General features: G+C 42.2%; 2 long non-coding RNA genes across 2 annotated transcripts; one reads left to right on the forward strand and one right to left on the reverse strand.

The window, feature by feature from the left end:
* The first annotated feature begins 2,187 nt into the window (after positions 1–2,187).
* LOC123088300 (uncharacterized) lies at positions 2,188–3,888 on the forward strand. Its single transcript, XR_006441837.1, has 2 exons — positions 2,188–3,137; positions 3,245–3,888. It is a non-coding gene; the product is annotated as an uncharacterized lncRNA (long non-coding RNA).
* A 6,399-nt stretch (positions 3,889–10,287) lies between these two features.
* Positions 10,288–11,133, reverse strand: LOC123083344 (uncharacterized). Its single transcript, XR_006439276.1, has 3 exons — positions 10,983–11,133; positions 10,769–10,859; positions 10,288–10,691 (listed from the first exon to the last, which is right to left on the reverse strand). It is a non-coding gene; the product is annotated as an uncharacterized lncRNA (long non-coding RNA).
* Between the last annotated feature and the right edge of the window lie 165 nt (positions 11,134–11,298).

Consider the following 11,298-nt stretch of genomic DNA (forward strand, 5'->3'; position numbering starts at 1 on the left):
TGAGATCTGCACAGTGCAGATAACAAGTTGACATACAAATCAGCACTCATGTATCTTGACCGGGCAAGGGGCACGATTACTCGCGTAGATTGGTTTGACTTCTAGTTGGCTTAGGGTGTGTTTGTTTGGGCTGCAACTTCTTCGGCTGCAGCTGCAACGGCTCCGGCTGGAAGGAGCGGCTGTAGCTAAAAGGTTGAAGCTGAGATGCAGTCGTTTGGTAGTTATGTTGTAGCAGCTGCGGCTGATGCTAAAATATGTTGAATGACTAGAAAGCCCTCAGTTGTTCCGTAAATTGGATGTAAGTACTGATTGCATTGTTATAAGTGTAAATGGCACATTTAAAAGCTTTTTTAAAAAGCTATTTTATCATTGGTTTTGAGCAGAAAATAGGACAATACATCTCTCATATTACTAATGAGCTTGGTCATACACGGATACACCATCTCTGGAAAAAAATGGACCTGTCTCTCAATCTTAATCAGTGAAATATGAGATTGCGTAGATCGGACATTTGTTATGTCCAAAAAAAAAGGCTCAGGAGCAATTTAAAAGCTTAGTGCTGTATTGTTGTGTCTTTACCACAATATCAATTTAACTTTTGGACCTCAATTTTTTCGGGGAATTTTTTTTTGAACGAAAAAACGCGTTTTCTTTTTTTCCTTTCGCGAGACTCATGGTTTTTCTTCCGCGAGAGGAACGGTTTTGCTTTCATGAGAGTCACGGCCGTGCCTCTCGAAAACGGAAAAAACGTGTTTTCTATTGTTTTTTCCTTCCGCGAGAGGCACTGTTTTGCTTCCGAGAGAGGCACGGCCGTGCCTCTCGGAAATGGAAAAAAAATGGATTTTCTGTTTTTTTCTTTCCGTCCGAGAAAGGCAAGGTTGTGCTTTCGCGACATGCCTCTCAGAAACTGAAACGCGTTTCCTGTTTTTTTACTTTCGTGAGAGGCACGATTTTGCTTCCGTGAAAGGCATGGTTGTGCTTTCGCAAGAGGCATGGCCGTGTCTCCTCGGAAACGAAAAAAATGTGTTTTCTTTCTTTTTCTTTCGCGAGAGGCACGGTTTTGCTTCCGTTGGGATTTCGCGGTTGTGATTTCGCGAGACGCACAGGCGTGCCTCTTTCGGAAAGGGAAAAAACCCGTGCTCCTGGTTTGGTTTTTTTGTCCGGTTTTTTTCGTGAAAAAAAGTTTGTCAAAACCTATCAACATGGGATCTAGTTTTGAAGATCTCGACGCGAGGAATCTAACGGTGAAAACGGTTTAAGAGATAAAACGTTCTGAATAAACGAATCTATGAAAAAAGAAAAATTCTCAAGTTGCGATAAGTGGCGCATATGCAGCAAGCCACTTGTCGCAACCTGGGGTGTTTCCGGAGCTAGTGATTTCGAGCTTCGGCGCATTTCCGCGGAACGCTCCGAAGGAGCCGGGAGTGGAGATGGGCCGAAAATTTGTTGTTTGTTTGGGCTTCGGCTTTTATGGAGTAGAAGCCGGAGCCCAAACAAACACACCCTTAGTCTTGTCATAGTGGGGAGTAATTTAGATTAATATCATGCATATGACCCTACTTTATGTTAGTAACTTCATAATGCAAAGTATCATAGAAGTAGTGCTACCTATCTTAGTCTTGTATAAAAACAATCATATTTAATAAGAAAAGAGAGAGCAAGTATATCTTTATCTAGATATACTTACAATTTGGCTTTGAAAAGTATACCATTAGAAAATAGAACATCTGTAGTTTCTAATGATGTAATTTTTGTGACATAAAACTTGTATTCCGTTGGTTAAATCATGAACCTAGGGATACAATTGAGCCTTCTAAGCCAGAAAGGAGGTAGTATCTAATGGTATTTAAGTATTGTATGTTTAGATATAGCAGTCCTAGTGAGTAGGGCATTTTGGATCTCGGCCTGCATGGAGGCCGAATTTTTGAAAAAAAAAGTTTTCGATTCAAAACAATCTGAACTTTTTTGTACAAGTAAATAAGGATTTGAGGTTATGTGTGTAAAAATCTGAACTTTTTTGTACAAGTAAACACATTTCTTTATCTTCATCTTTACCTCTTTACCTAATAATAAAGAAAATTGGGTTTTGTCGTCCGTCGTCGTCAGCGATTTTGCATAAAAGTCCCTCGGTTTATAAGTAACTAACCTGCAGTCCCTGTTTAGTGGGTCTCTATATAACATTTCAATTTTGCAAAAAGGACCCTAGCTCCGCAGCGCCCCGCCCCCTCCTCCCCTCGCCGCCGTCCGTTTGCGTCCTCTGGGCAAAGCCCCCGCGTGGATTTGGCGGCGACGAGGCCTCTGGCGCGCTGCAGCGGCTCAGCTGCGAGGAGGCAAGCGGGGCTGCGTGCGGTCGTCCTCCCGTGCTCGCGCCCTCCCGTGCTCGCGCACGACACAGAGGCCATTGCGGTGGCGAACTTGGTGGGGAAGGCGACCTCCGGTGAGGGGCGGCGGATCCGGGCGCTAGATGGCCAGAACGGGTGGATTCGGGGGAAATCCGGCCGGATCCGGTCGTCGAGGTGCTCCGGCGGCGGACTAGGGGCAAGCACGGGGTGGCTTGGCATCGGGTGGAGCCCCATGGCCATCCATGGCAGACAGAGAGAGGTTAGAGAGATAAGAGGAAGGGGAAGCAGAGGGAAAACGAGGCAGGGCGGCGGCGCTCGCCGGCACGGTTGCTGGTGGACAGACTGCGATGAGGCAGGGAGACGTGGGCGCCAGGCGGTGATGCGGCCGCTCGGGGGCTCGAGTGGCGCGGCTGCTCCATACAAAATGGCGGTGGCGGCCAGAGTGCAGGGGCAGGGGAGGCGGATCCGGAGGTGGGAGGCGAGGCGGGGTTCACCGATGACGACGAGGAAGGCCGGAGCACGGCTTCTCGGCCAGATCCATGGCTCATGAGCAGAAAGGAGACAGGGAGGTGAAGAAGAGAAAAAGGGAGAAGGGAGGGGCAGTGTGGTGACAAGGCAGGTGCTCGCCGGACCCGATCGACGGCGGACGGGCGCCGGAGACGGAGGGATCTGGCACGGCGGAAGTGAAAGGCGGCAACTCCGCCGGCCTGTCTGGCGACACCAACCAGGCCACGAATGGCGCAGCACAGTTGTCACAGCCACTCCAGCGAGTACGAATGAGGACTTGACCACGAAGTAATCCATTCATCTACCTTCTTTTCCTACTCCCCCTCGATCTGGTTCTCATTCGCCATGTTCTTCATCTGCAGAAATCACTCATTCGTAGTTTGGCTCACTTTCAGGTCTACAACGCCATGTTTTCCTCACATTCATAGTTTAGCTCTTTAGTGAGGAATCTCATGCAATCTTCTGATATTTGACAGTAATTGGTGTCGGTACAGAATGGGGAGCAGTTCTCGCTTTGGACATTTTTAGGATGTTGTTTGGCAGCATGTTTTTAAGAAATGCATATACAGTAAAGCTCACAAAGGCCAGCTAATATGCTTGCATCTTTGCCATGAAATTACAGTATGACATGTTGTTCAAAATATTTTCGCTCCATGAGGAGAAAGCTAAATCCAGTTACAACATGTTAGTGGAGTTCACAACCTGTATCTTTGAGTGGTGCAATGGGCTGCCTAGATGCTGCCCTAAGGATGAGCGGGTCAAGGTGCTGGACTGGAAGCACGGGGAGGAGGATAATTCCGTCAGGTACAACAGAGCCGTCGACTAAAGAATTAACCGAACCAATCGCTTTATTTGAAGCTCTGATTGTAGTTATTTTTTTGTTCATTATTTTTTTATCTTAATATGGGAGGATTATCACTGTATAATCTGAGATCCTGACACATCAACATTTTAGCATTGATAAATGTGTCACTTTGACTGGGTCTATTAGGCAGTACTTGTAAGGTCTATAATTCTAAGTTCGACCTTTAATTGGTAACTAATCACTGGACATCTGATTGCTGATTTATGTGTAGAGAGAAAACTTAGTTCAGTTGTTAAAATAGCAGTTGTACTATTCCTAAATTTTGTCCGAATAGCTGGCTATTCTGCTAGACTTGAACTATTTTCAGTTTCCCTTTCACTGGATACTTTTAGTGCTAACAAACAATCTTTTCTTTAATTGGCAGTAATTTGCAGTTGGGTGGGTATTGCTCGTTCTCATTTACATATCTTTTCCGTGGCCTGTGTTGAAACATAATAACTTGTTGTAGACATTGTACAATGATCATATTTCTCTTTTCATTCCTTGGCCAGCTTAGATTTTACCGATCTGGTACATGGTTGACATAGGAACTAAGATGTGCAGATACGGTTGGCTAATGTCAAGCATACTGGAGGAAAAAAGGAGGTTATGTTAGTTATTTTTCTTCTTCAAGAGATTTGGTGGCCCTTCTTGGTATGTCCAATTGTTAAATATAGCACTGCATCAACCAGACCTTAATCCTCCACTTCTGTAATTTGGACCACAAGAAACTGTAGTTAAATTGCAGTCTTTTGACAAAGTAAAGCCATACACCTGAGTGTAGCATTTTGGAGGACGAGCTTCATGGAGCTCGTTTTCTGAAAAATTCAAAAATCATATTTTTAAGTTCCAGAAAATTCTGGAACAAATCATAAACATTCATATGGATATGCTTTACATGTATATAAAGTATGAGGATGAAATACATTATGATGAGAGCTACAAAAAAGACAAATTCATGCATTTTTATAATGAACAGTGCATGTCATGTTCACCATTTCAAAATCACAATTTTGTCTTTTTTATGTAGCACTCACCATAATGTATATCATCTTAAAATTTCCCACACATGTATAACACATCCGTATGAACATATATGATTTTTTTAGATTTTTTTGAAACTTCAAATTTGATTTTCATTTTTTTAAAATAAATAGCTCCATGGAGCTTGGCCTCCATTTAGCATTTTGTCCTACACCTGGACTATATAAGTAAGCATAGGAGCTAAAGTTCCTTAGATAGTTGTTGTTGACAGGTTGGTATTTACGCATATTCATCTATGAGCATAGTCATTTGTGGATATAGTCTTCAAGCACCAATAACTGAATCCCAATAGGCATTTTCCCGGTCCCTAAATAATAAGTCTTAATTTGTGCAGTGCTATGCAATCAGCGAAAAAGTAGCCTTTTGAACTCTCGATATGGTATGAGTGCTCAAGAGGAATCAAGGCTAAAATTTGTCTTTCATCGATTACTATCTATTTAACCAAATAACAGAGAATGAATGACAGCCATAGCTGCTACGGATTTGATAAATGCATGTTCTTGGGACGAACCAAGGTAAAGTACGGTTTCAATATGTTTCCTTTAAATCAGGTAAGCATCTCATTTGCCCTCTATCAATCTGTTATTTGTGCATATAACTTCTTCACTACAGTCTCATTCTTCATCACTCAGCCTTTTAAACTTAGTCCTATATTTCAAAGTGAAACAGTGTAATGTGTTGTCAGTCTTGCTATTGTTCAAGCACTATATTTCATGCTATATTCTGGACATCTTTTTGTTCAACTCATATGATGTCACTCATCTTTTGTTTTCTATTTGGTTGCTTCATCTATTTGCAATATGAATGCTCTAGAATTTGTATTCATTGAACATGATTAGGACAACCGATAAAATGTAGAGGCTAAGTTGACAAAATAAACTTTCACCAAATAAAGAAAGTAATTCTAATTATTCCTAAAGTTGTCAGAGGTATTGCAAAATTTCAAAATTAGTTACGGTGACGAAGGTATTCACAAGCACAGGTGCGATGAATTTTGCTCCCATTGCAACGCACATGTATGTTTGCTATACCTACTAATAAAGCAAATAGGTGTTCTTAGTCCGTTATACTATTTTATAGAAAACCCCTGATGTTTTTGACATTAAACCCGTAGTACATATCAAATCGAATGTTTTTTAAAATACTCATATCTTCTAAACTATAACTACAAATTTAACATGTTATATATGGAATTTGATTAGAAAAATATATAGAATCTGAATATGATGTTATTTTACCTGTTAGCCATTTTAAAAATACTATCTAAGGTGCAATCTTAATCAACAATGCATTATCCGTCTTTCTTTCATATCGGTATTGATCCAAATTGTGGATGACCATCTCAGCAAAATCAGAATTGGAGACGAAATTGAAGATCACTTGCCTGTTTCTTTATACGTATTAAATCTACATGCAAACCGTGTTTAAATAGAAGACATTTGAGATCTTGAACTTGCGCTTTTGTAGGCAAAGACGATCTTTGTTTGGGACGTAGCTACAAATACTCAGATTATAGACATTTTTTGTAAATTATGAGTGTGTGGTATTCTTTTCTCCCATTGCAACGCACGGGCCCTTTTGCTAGTAAATTATAAAAAATGAGAATGTCCATCATGAATTTAATAATGTTAAATAATTCAAATAATGCTTTAAACATGTCTGTTCCGTAAAAAAATGTGTCTTGCATTTTAAAAAAATGTTCAAGCATTTTAGAACAAATGTTGTAATGTTTTTAAAAATGATTATAAATTGTAAATTATTTTTTTGCATAATGTAAGAAAATGTTTCGTACCATTCATAAAAATGTTCATGAAATTATTTTAAAAAATGTTCACACAACTAGAAAATATGTTTGTGACATTTTTTAAAAAATGTTTAGGCAATGTACTCGTAATTTAAAAAAAACAATCATACATTGAAAAATGTTCAACAATTATTTGAAAATGTTTTAAGTTGTATTCAAAAAAAATCTTCATCGTGTATTTGAAAAATATTCAACGTGCATAAAAAATTACATGTGTATAAGAAAATTTTAAAACGTGTGTTAAAAAGTAGACATGTATTGAAAAATAAAGAAAAAATGAAAAGAAATGGAAAAACAAACAAATGAAAAGACAGAGAAAGGGGATAAAAATAGAAAAATAAATAAAAGAGAGGCCAATGAAAACCGTAAAGAAAAAACACAAGCAAAGGAAAAAAACCGCATGGAACCTAACCAAACCGGTCAAGACCGATGTAAGGTTCCATGTTATTGGCCCGGCCCACCGTACCGCTCGCTTGAGGTGAGGAGCTAGTGAGGCATGGGCCTAGCGAGTGAATCATGCGCGGATATGGGATCTCTCTCACACTGGCCTCATTGGGCTAAATCGTGGTCCTTTCGCTGGAGGCCGCTGGTTGTTCGTGTGTGCACACGGGGCGGTCTTCTCTCATATCAACCATGTTTCCACTAGTTTTGTTGCCATCATTTTTCATAAAGGAGAATTATCCCGAGCTTCTGCATGAAGTGATGCACACAGCCATAGCTTTGTTTCCACCGTTGCTACGAAATTTGAATTTGAAAGCGATGGCTTTTGTATTTATGTAGTACAATTGTTTTCCTAGTTCTGTGTCATGTTTATTTTGATTTAGTTTGTGAATTTAAAAATTCAAGGCAATATTTTTTATATATTGCTCATTGTGTTCTTTTTTCATGCTTTTTTATATATAATTTGGGACGCGGACGGCTGTGCTTGGGGCGTTTATCCCCACCAAAATGTCGGGGCGGGCATTTGGTTTACTTCACCTTCGGCGGCCGTGGTGCCTGCTTTGCTTTGTCGCATTCAGCTAAATAATAACTTGGTAAATCCACCCGTTATCCACAAAAGAAAGAAAAACTTGATAAATTTCTTCTTGTCATGCATGGCAGCTGAAACCCACGTGGAAGAGGCTCGTAGTAAGTATAGCAGTAACCTTTACGTGCATTCACCTGTGTACATCAGCCTAGATATTGAAAGCCGCTGTCTGCCCAAGGTGCGAAATATGTTCAAACAGGACACTACACATCAAGGACGCCCGATGCCGAGGATTCAGGCACATGTGAAGTTGTGCGTAACACTTAATTCCATTCAGGCCATTTTTGCAATTCAGGGGTTTATTTTCCGAAGAATACTCGATGAGGAAGTTACCATCTCATGTCCTGAAAAACAGAGCTAAGCTAAGACCTTGTCCAAACAGGCAGATAGAAAGCCAAGGAGAAGGAGAAGAAGCCATCATCTCCGTCGATATTTCCCCCCTATTTAGTTGTACAGAAGCCCTGGTCTAAGAGCATCTCTAACATATCTCGTATAAGTTGACCTTAAAAACACGTAATCGTTTCTATGGTGCGAAATTGCCCTGGACAAAGCAGACCCCGTAAAAAAAAGGTATCCCACTATAGCCCTTTTTTTTCATTTTTCCTCCCGTCCCGGCAGAACCAGTCTCCAGCCACGGCGTGCCTCGCCCCGACGCCGCCCACCTCGCCCCCGGCGCTGCCCGTTCCCGGCCACGCGTGCAGCGGAGTAGCCCCGCGCCGCCCGCCCTAACCGCGTGCTCCCCGGCATGGCCGTGCGAGCTCCTCGGCGCCCCCCTGGCCGTTCTCCGGCGCCTCCCCGCCCTGGTTCGGGCTGCCAGTGGCCTGCTCTGCCCTGCCCGTGGACGTCCTCCCGTCGGCAGTGGAGGTTGAACCGGCCGCTATTTGGACCGGCGACGGCAAATTCCGGTGTGCGGCGACTTCTTCCGACGTACGGCGACGGATTCCGGTGTGTTCCTGGTAGATTCCGATGAGGTTTGACCGGTTTACGGGTTGAATTGTATATTGCCTTTGAACCTGTACATATGAGGTTCTCGCGGATGGATTTTCGGTGCCCTTTAAAAAGTTAAAGGACCGAACGAGTTTTACAGGATCTACTAGGCGCCATGTTTTCGACCGAAACTGTAAACACTTTTTTTTATACGGGTTTGATCACTTGAAGGGGTATGCTAGATATACTCTAATAGGGCGTGTGATTTAATCATGGACGCACAGACGGTAATTACCTATCCCCGCCAACTAACACACACAAAAAAAGTACAACGGTCTTGTCCCTGTCAACCTTAATTAATTAACAAGACTCATCTTGGCGTCCTCCATCGCTCGGTTGGTTGACTTGACCCCAAGTCTTTGGCCTCATTCGCGCACGGCGCGCAATCTTCTCAGAAGACGGCTACACATATTTGGCCGGTGATCTTTCCCTTCTTAGCCACGCAATGCATGGGTAATTTCTGTGCACTTTGCAAAAGCTTTGGCAATTGCTTTTTGTTTTTTTAACGCACTCAACCTCAACCTCGAGCACCGGTGATGCGAGGTGCCACGCGGAAGAACCGCTGGTTGTTCAGATACTGTCCACTGAGTCCAGCACCGGAGGCATGCTGGTCAAAGTTGAGGATTCAGATAGATAGGCAAATGTGACTGAAGAAGAGGTCGTTTTCACAGTTGGGAAGAATCCAATCCAACTGTCGAATCATAAGACACTTGAGCTGTATCTGTATACCGAACTGCACATGTAAGTTGGGCTGATGTGGGAATGGGTTCTATGATCTGCAAAAAGATGTGTCCAGATTGGATGCTCGAGAAGCACACTCTTCTGTGCTGAGGATTCAGATAAGACATGTAACGGTTGGGAATTTGACTTGTGAATGAAAGCATAAGACAGTCGATCGAGTGCTGACGGGTGACACAAAAGTGTGTTGTGTTTCCCTACTTCTGGTTCCGGAACTATTACTTCTGCTCGCGCCACTAGAATTAACAATTAAGTGTGTCTCTGTTTCTTTGTTAGGTCAAGTCGCAAAAGGATTTATTTTTTAAGTTGCAATGGGATTATTTTTGGGATAAATATATTTTTTGTCCCTAAACTCTTTCAAAAGTATAGGAATAGTCCTTGAATTCCAAAACCCGCAAAACATAGTCCCTCGACTTTTCAAACCGGATTAGTTTAGTCCCTCATACCGCTTCGAGTGGTTTCCATCTGACGTGGACACGGTTTTGACCAAAACTTGACACGTCACTTAGGTTTGACTGCCACGTCACAGTCCATGTTATTTTTTTCGAAACACGGTCCACATCACCAACAGGGCCGGTCCTGAGATTTCGGGGGCCCGGGGCGAACTAAAAATTGGGGGCCCTTAATATACAAGTCATTGTAATATACTTTTGTGTAAAAAATGTATATATAAATTATTATCAGTAACAACTGAATGGATCCAAAATCAGTATGCGTATCAAATAATTTATACATATTACTTTAAGATTTTCTTCTAACATTCCTTGGCGCAAAGTCACTTATAATGGGGTCGATGTCAATCTCATCCAATAATTTCTTCTCGATGCATAATGTAGCCAAACCATTTAACCTATCTTGTGTTATACCTTTTATTTGCTTCAAAGCGGAGTCAATGCACATGGTTGATGATTGCAACATCTTGCTAACATTATTTACAGCAAATAGAATATCATGTCAGATAATCGTACCAACTAGAAACTCAAAGCGACCAAGTGAGTCAAATAAATTTTTTCCATCACTTTTTTGTTTAGGATTAGTGTCAGAAGCATGACATAACTCAGACAAAACTGACCTTAACTCAGTGGCATCCGACCAGTTACCTACATTCTTGGAGCCACTTACATTGTTATTGCCGATGTTGGAGTTGATATTTTCTTCTTGCTGATCAGAGAGTCCAATTTTTCATTAGTTTGTTGCTCTTTCACTATCGCAACAATCGCCAACGCATCATCTGGGTTTGGCGAAGTAGTGGACGCATCAATATTACTTGGCATGAGAAATTTGTGAATACCTCCGCGCTGTGAGTGTATCAGTTTATTCACTAACTTCTTTTTTTTCCTTTTGTCGCTGCCTAATGGATATTTCCTCCTGTTGGGCGGCATGAGAACAAACACAATGCTGAAAACAAAAAAAATGTATCAATCGTTGAATGGTGCCAGCCCTGAACAAAAGAATTTATTGTATGAATAATATACCTCAAACCTGATGTCCAGAATCCTGATGGTCGAACTTCTGTAGTCTGTACGTTTCTAAAGTCTGCAGATTTTTTTTAAGACAATCTAAAGTCTGCAGATGACGAAGAGGAGAGGAGCGCAATTGAGCAAAGGTGCAAAGGCCAAAGGAGCGTGAAGATGGGGGCCTCAGAATTGAAACAGGCGGCGAACATAACCAGATTAGGAAGGAGATTACCAGGGGACGTCGAGGTGGTGGGAGTGCATCTGTGTGTGCGTGCGTGCACGGCGTCGGCCGCTAGCAACTAGGGCTGGGACGTGGGAATCGTTACCGGGTTCTTCGTGATGGAATAGTCGAACGTAACAGGAAGGAAACCGTCCAGCCGCTGATTGCTCGCTATCTTTCCTTTTTTCCTGAGGATCTCTCGCTACCTTTCCTGAGAACAAACGACTCGATCGCTGGCCGCTGGGATCAGGCGATTGGCTTGCTAGTCTCCTGGCTTGCTAGTCTCTCATATACTCCCGTTCGTCAGACTGCAGTACTATGGGCCATA

This window comes from Triticum aestivum, chromosome 4A (genome assembly GCF_018294505.1).
Source record: "Triticum aestivum cultivar Chinese Spring chromosome 4A, IWGSC CS RefSeq v2.1, whole genome shotgun sequence".
Taxonomy (NCBI): domain Eukaryota; kingdom Viridiplantae; phylum Streptophyta; class Magnoliopsida; order Poales; family Poaceae; genus Triticum; species Triticum aestivum.